The 7,894-nt window shown below is 43.2% G+C and overlaps 1 long non-coding RNA gene across 1 annotated transcript; it reads right to left on the reverse strand.

Annotated features, from left to right (window-relative positions):
• Nucleotides 1–1,027: 1,027 nt before the first annotated feature.
• LOC142771267 (uncharacterized) lies at nt 1,028–7,490 on the reverse strand. Its single transcript, XR_012885853.1, has 3 exons — nt 7,357–7,490; nt 4,660–4,705; nt 1,028–1,149 (listed from the first exon to the last, which is right to left on the reverse strand). It is a non-coding gene; the product is annotated as an uncharacterized LOC142771267 (long non-coding RNA).
• Between the last annotated feature and the right edge of the window lie 404 nt (nt 7,491–7,894).

The following is a 7,894-nucleotide window of genomic DNA, read 5'->3' on the forward strand; positions in this document are numbered from 1 at the left end:
GAAGTTATTAGAACCAATGGAATGTAAATAAGAAGAAAGAAAAGTGGATGAAAAAATAACCAGCCGTGAGCAGGAACCTACGACCTTCGAATAACGCGTTCGATGCTCTAACCACTGAGCTACCACAGCGGCCTTCCCTTCATCCACTTTTTTGGGTTTATATGTGAATTTAGCAGTAGGAGTGACGGTCAGCGCCATCTATAAGCCAACCGACGAGTGTCATAACACTCTTATGCGCATGTTTGGCGTCACGTAGCACGTGAACTTATTATGAGCGGGCAGCTGATTAATTGTCCCTCTTGTACAACCTAAACACACCAAGTCTGCCAGTACGAGACCCTCGTTCAATGAAAATAAGGGGAAGAAGTGTACAGCTAAGGGCTCCTTTTTCCGTGTTTTAACACAAGATTAATGAGATCTAACAGACAATAATGACAAGAAATGTACAGGGGAAGTTATTAGAACCAATGGAATTTAATGGAATGTAAATAAGAAAAAAGAAAAGTAGATGAAAAAATAACCAGCCGTGAGCAGGATAACCAGCTGCTCACGACTTTATATATATATATATATATATATATATATATATATATATATATATATATATATATATATATATATATATATATATATATATATATATATATATATATATATATATCCCTCTATCTCTTAGTAGCAACAGAATCGAAAGTTTGGCTAGTTGGATATGCATGCTATAATTGTCAGTTCAAGTGCACGAATAAACAGAAAGGAAGAGAGCACAAGCGCTTGTCCTCTCTTCCTTTCTGTTTATTCGCGCGCTTGAACTGACAGTTATACCATCTCTCAGTAGAGCGAGAGTGTGGCACTGCGTCAAGAAACCACCTACTGACACGCTGCAATGCGTACCTCAGGTCTTAAACTTTTCACACTAAAATCCTACAATTCTAACTGTTCTTTCTACACCTCGGCCTGTGCCGAGATCGAAGAATCACACACACGACCATTTTGCTGCAGTGTAGAAGCGAATTTTATTTTTCATTGATTTTTCTTCAGAAAAATATCTCTCCATCCGGGCCCTGGGGTCCAGGTGAATCGTAGGGCACACATCGTCCGAAAGCATTCACAGTGTACTCCGCAGCGTGGATCATTTGGTCCGTAGCAAGGCTATAAAAGTACAACGAAAATATTTTTATCGGTAAGCATGCCTAAGCATCACTTCATGTCAATCATCAGTGCTGAATTTCGTTTTTATGGGAAGTGCTGTTCTGCCTTCCTTATTCAACACACTTTTAGTTGTGTGTCCCCAGTGTCCGTTATTTAATTTTCGAGCTCGGTTTTAATTATTTTCCATTTTCAGGTATATTGTCTTGTTAATGTACGCGAGACTTCGTCTTTTCGTTGTAAGGCTCAGTAGAATGTAAGCCCCTGAAACAGTTCTTGAGCATGGTCAGAAAAGAGTTGTCGATCGGTAGTAGAGGCTCCCGACAACACACGAGCCAAATAGTATACCGCAGCACGCGGCCTGGAATTCACAATGAATTATCAAATTGAGCTCAAAATTGCTTTCTCTTCTCTCGACAAATCACGCAATATACAAAAAAACACGTAGCAAGCCCATCTATCAGTCATTGACTGATTTGAACATGGCGCGCTCACTCGTTACAGAGATCACCGTGGGAGGCCGCTACTTGTCCAATGCGCGCACGAGCACACTGACAAAGCCGCGTATTCGAAAAAAAAGTGCTCAAGCTCACCGGGCTCGCGTGATGTTTCCCCGTGGCCCTTCCATCCCTCCCTGCTTAGCTTCCAGCGCTTTCGTCGGGACGAGAAAGGAGACAATGCGATTGCAGCGTGTGACAAATCTTTGTAACTCCGCTCGTACTGGATGGATTCTTAAAATTTTTGCGGCGTTGAATTTGTGAGGCAATAAGCTCTTCCAGTGAGTTCTTTCCATGGTTGCTTGAAAAAGTGCTTCAGGGCCTCTTTAAAGGAGAACTTGAGGTCTGGCTAACTGGGGCATTTCATATGAACAGCTGCAGACAAAAAAAAAGTTGAAACAGTTACGCATTTGTTGTGCAAAGACTGAGGAATCAGTGCAGTTTGTGGAATTGACCTCTTCATTTTCCTTCTCCAGCAATCGCGCTAATTTATAACTCATTCCTGTACGATATTATGGACCTTTTTTACGAAGAGGATGATTTCTTCCTTTCTGGGCTGTTGCACAAGAGTACTAAAGCTGACATCACAGCCTCTACACTTCAATTTTTTGTGCGGGCGGGAGGGGGTCACGTGCATTAACAACAGCCCAAGGAAGACTACAGTGGTGCCCAGGGAGCCCTGAGTGATAACGTGTATACATGGCTAGGCTTGCTATCTTTTCTTTCTATTCTTCGTATCTGCTTTTTTTCTATCTGTTTCTCTTTCGTAGTCGATTTCTTTCTCCGTGTTGATGTTCTTTCGCTCACTTTTCTGTTCCCTTTTGTCTTTCGTTCAATCTCACTATTTTTTTTCACTTTCTATCTCTCCACCAATAAAGTTTTTCATATTTCTATCTCTCTATCTTTTCTTTATACTAATCTTCTCACCCACGTCACGCCGTACAGCAAACTAATCGGCGCACATGTTCTAGCAACGGAGCATAGGGCGAAGATGGAGAGGACGATGAGGGCCGGATGATTTATGACATTGAGAGTTTTCTGGGGTCACCAATCGGCCCAACGAGAAGCTTCAAAGATCTACCGTATGAAAAAAAGAAACACTTTTTTTAACACAAGCTTTCCAGCAGAACATTCCTTAGGAGTATATATCGCAAAAAAAAAACATCTATATCTTAATGAGTATGTGCCAGTGAAGTGTGGTAGGTACTATTACTCATCACTGGTGTACTAAAAATGAAAAAAAATCAACAGTTAGGCAAACAATTGGCAGCGAAGTGAGGGCGGCGAGCCGAAGTCGTGCCACGAGAGGATACTATTGAAAGGGAAAGGCGATGGCGGCTGCTAAAACATCCGAAGTGATGAAAGGTCAACACCCGTAGGCGCACGCATGGAGGGCCCGAACCACGCCTCTCCCTTTCAGTCACCTAAGAGAGGGAACACAAGGCCAGCTCCGTACATTGACATAATAGGAAAGGGGGTGCTGCAATAGGGGGAGGGGGCCTAGAGTCAGTACCATGCAGTGACATAATGAGAAAGGGGGCACTGCGATAAACCAACGCCGACTAAATTTCAAGGCCGAAAGGCTGCCGCAGTGACGTCAAAGGTTGGGGGCCCAGTTGCCCAACTGAGCATGCGCAGTAAGACTCTTTTTTACATATTTTATTCGGCCCAATCTAGCCGCAGCAGCTGCGAGAGCGGGAGCGTTGGTTCTCGTAAAACGTGAACGAAACACAGGCTTTCCGCCGCGTTCTCGGCGTAATTGCCCCCCCCCCCCCTCTGACGTCACTGCGGCAGCCTTTCGGCCTTGAAATTTAGTCGGCGTTAGATTAACCTTCTGCCCCCCTCCCCCTGTGAAGGGTAACCCTGCGCACGCAGATGGCTACGCCAACGAAGACGTGCTCGTATAGATGTATGAGATGTGCGAACGCTTGGTTTCTGCGCCAGTTTCGGCCTGTAGTGTTCGGACAACCATGTCGGGCCCACGTCTGTGCTTTACCTCGAACTGAGACCCCTGAGACACAATATTCACTGAGACCAAATACAGAAACGACCTAGAATTCTCCAGCTAAAGCCTAGAAATGACCTCGAAGCGACCAGATTGGTCTCCGGAATCGTCCAGTTTCGCTGTTTCATGCCTTGCGCAGATTAGTGCAATCTTCGCCAGTATTGCGCAAGCGCACGACAAGGGTTCTTTCGCATGAAGCGTATGAGGCTTTCGCTTCAATATGCCATAAAATATGTAGATTATGCATGAAAACAAGAATTCATTATGACCAGGACATTATCAAATGGTTTCTCATTAGATGATTTTATTTGATTGATATGTGGGGTTTACGTCCCAAAACCACCATATGATTTTGAGAGACGCCGTAGTGGACGACTCCGGAAATTTAGACTACCTGGGGTTCTTTAACGTGCACCCAAATCTGAGCACATGGGCCTACAACGTTTCCGCCTCCATCGCAAATGCAGCTGCCGCAGCCGGCATTCGATCCCGCGACCTGCGTCAGCAGCCGAGTACCTTAACCTCTAGACCACCGCGGCGGGGATGGTTTCACATGAGAAGGTGAGGGGATAGTAGCTTCAGTTACCCGTCCGTTAAGTTGATAATGATGTCAAATAGGAGTTTCTGAAAATGAGTTGCGGCAGCGTCGTGATCAGACAAAAAAAAATGATGATCCACAGCACATATGTAGTCCTTCCCGAAACCGAGCGGCTTCAACAGCCACGCCTTCTACCATTTTGTTCAACCAAGTAAAATTATGTTGATGTTCATTTTCTCGCCGAGAAAAATTACGTTGATGTTTGTGTGCGTTTTATATACATGTTTATTCTTTGTCACGGTCATTCTTTTGAACACTGCCGAAAACAAGATTCTGAGCCTGGTGATACCGCAAGGGACACAAAATCTTGAAAATTACACAGCCTAATAGGTGGTGTGGAGGCGCCTTTCAGCGACAGCACAACAGGTCCTAAATGCCGAACTCTAATAAGAAATAGTTTTTTTTTTACTTACCCGACCAACACAGAAACGGTGGCCGATTCGCCCACTAGATATAATCCTGAAATAATGGAGGGGACAAGTAATTATATCTTATTAGCATAACGAGCATTTTCGTGCAATAGTCATGTGTTAGAATTCGAAGTGTCGATGAAAGTTAAGCTCGCATTAAGTCTGTGGAGAAAGTGAGTTCTCCCGTGAAGGTGTATTCGCATGCAGCTATATTTGCTATCGCTAACATATCGTTCTTCTGGTTGCTTATACTTTTGTAATACTCAATGCGAAAGAAGAAGGTATAGGAAAAAAACAACAAATAAAGGATATAAATAGCTAAAACAAAGTGCTGTGGATCCCACGTTTTTCACGAATCCTTTTCATGCGAATCAGCAACTCAGCAGCGGCGTAAATGTGCATTTTCGTCATGAAGTCAAGTCTTACGAAATAAGCGCACATGTTTGGTGAATTTAGAAGCTGTGTCCAATCCATGAGCTCACCAGACACGTTTATACTATAGACGTAACACCGGCTGTCGCGCTGCTGCATAGACAACCCATTTATTAATACCAAGAGTACGCAACGTTCGTTGACGTATTCATGTGAGAACAAACAATGCTAGGCTGTCACCTTACTGAATCAGAGTACACATACATCATTTAGTACATGCATTGAAAATTTAGCCAACATTGAAACCAACATTGACGTCATAGAAGTGTGAGACCACAACTCGTCTCAAGGAGCTGTTGATGCAACAAATTTTTTCCCTCAGTACCACGTAGGTGCTGGATAAGGTTTGCGTTATTTTCGGAGTTCTGCTACATTAAAATCGATTGATTGATTGATTGATTGATAAGTGGGGTTTAACGTCCCAACACCACCATATGATTATGAGAGACGCCGTAGTGGAAGGATCCAGAAATTTCGACCACCTGAGGTTCTTTAACGTGCACCCAAATCTGCACACTGGCCTACAACATTTTCGCCTCCATCGGAAGTGCAGCCGCCGCAGCTGGGATTCGATCCCGCGACCTGCGGGTCAGCAGCCGAACACCTTAGCCACTAGACCACCGCGGCGGGGCTGCTACATTAAAATCGATACCTAATCTAACCAAACAATATCGTCTTTGCGCTGCACGAATTATATAACAAGAATTTCAATGTATATTGTACCTCTTCTTGGGTTGACAGGGTATGTCGGCCAAGTGTGACACATAGTTGAACCTCAGTAGTCGCGGTTCCTCGGATGCGCGACTCTTGACAGTGGAAGAGGGTTTCGGGACGTGTGCTACAGACGTCAAGTCGTTGGCGGCCGTGAAACACCCCCTCAGCTGTAAATATTTCTGCGGAAGATGGCGCTGTAGATTCGAATGAAATATCTGGTCACAAGCGTTAGTGAATTCTGCAGAACTCCGACGCGCTGCATAAATGTATGTTCAAGTGGTAGAGAACGCAGCCTTCCTGCATATTGGGACCTTTGTGATTGTGTCGCTATTCAGTGGAAACAGGCATGGGCAGCCTGATCGGCATGTAGTTACTGTTCGTGCCGATATACACTTGTAAGTGTGCTGTTATCTTAGGACTTAAGCTCCCTAAGAGCTCACGATGTCCATCTGGCCTAAAACCATACGAGCGCTGTTCACAGTCCAAGCGCAGGGGCAAAACATCGGCGCGCAAAACAGTCTACAGAGTGCACATGTAGTTTAAACATCAATTGTCTGTAGACCCCTTCATCCACTAGTCCGTAAATCCGTCCATATGTCCGTGTTTTATACTAGTAGTAGGTGGTGGCTTCAATTTAGCCACAGTGGACCCTAACTAACTTCGCTCTATCATCAGCATTCACTTCGGGGATATGCGTTGATTTTGTTTTTGGTATACCATCACCCTGCTCTATAGTGCATTGTGATGACCTCATCTTATGGTAACAACTAATTCTTGAGCATGTCCATAACAAAGAGCTGATATGAGATACTTGACAGCTCGTACACGAATTACTCTGCTGGTTAGAGTTCTTGAAATACGGACACAATTGAAGCTCGGATTGCGGTGAGAATATTTTGAGTTCGAAGAATTTGTTGACTCAAACATACTTAGCATCAATCTATCTATCTATCTATCTATCTATCTATCTATCTATCTATCTATCTATCTATCTATCTATCTATCTATCTATCTATCTATCTATCTAATCATCCATCTATCTATCTAATGTAGCCGTCTGCGACTACGATTGGGAAAATGAGACACAGGCCGTGACTTGCTCACTGCTTCTTTTTCAATTATTTCCCGCGTTTCATGGAAACGGCTCGAATAGTTTTTTTCTAAGTTTTGAACGCCATATATGCACAAATTACATCTCTGCGCTTGTTGCTATGTCACACAGCCACAGACCGCACAGCTTCCACACACGGCTACTTCATGGTGCTACTTCACGCAGGTACAGTACAGCGTCTATAAAAATAGTTTGGTAGGTTTTCTTTATTTCCATACAACAGTTTATTATGAAAAGCTCCCCAAAGCTTACCGATCGTGGCTAAACATTACAGCAAGTAGCAACACTTTCGGTTGTAGTCTCCGTAATCAAGAAAGATAACGTTTGATTGAGAGCGTAATGTGGTGACAGTACAAAAAAAACAAAGAGAAAAAAATACAGTTGAGAATTGGTGAAAAGATGCTAAAATCTTAAAACGTAAAATCGTTCAGATCATGACTTACTTCACGACAGTGAGAACGAGTATTAGGACGATTGCGAACTTTAGGGCCGACATATTGCTGCTGTTTGCTGCGCAAGACCTTACATGGAGGTCGCAATGGCTCACTGATACTTCCATATATAAATATGTACAGTGAGTGTACTATAAAGATTGCAAAGGATTCCATTCATATTTTTTTTTCAGTGTCGTAACATCACTCGAAGCTAAGCTATAATTAGAGACGTTTCGGTGTCCTCGACACGTAGTATTGATAAATGGGAGATTGTAAAGCTTGTGCACGTCCTCTGCGCAACGCATTGATAGCGGGTGAGGCATTGCAAATTAACTATAAAAAACAATAGAAAAGACCTTTCAAAAGTCAAAATGACTAACTATTATTGCATAGGACCTTGAAAATCTGAGACGGGCGTTAAAGCTGTCAGTCATTTTGGTTTCGATATATCTGACTGAATTAAGGAGTAAATTATTACATGGCTGATATCTAAACATAGGCTGACCATCTTTAACTTTAATTGTAATGGTGATTCGCTAATATAGTT

Source organism: Rhipicephalus microplus, chromosome 9, assembly GCF_043290135.1.
Source record: "Rhipicephalus microplus isolate Deutch F79 chromosome 9, USDA_Rmic, whole genome shotgun sequence".
Lineage (NCBI taxonomy): Eukaryota > Metazoa > Arthropoda > Arachnida > Ixodida > Ixodidae > Rhipicephalus > Rhipicephalus microplus.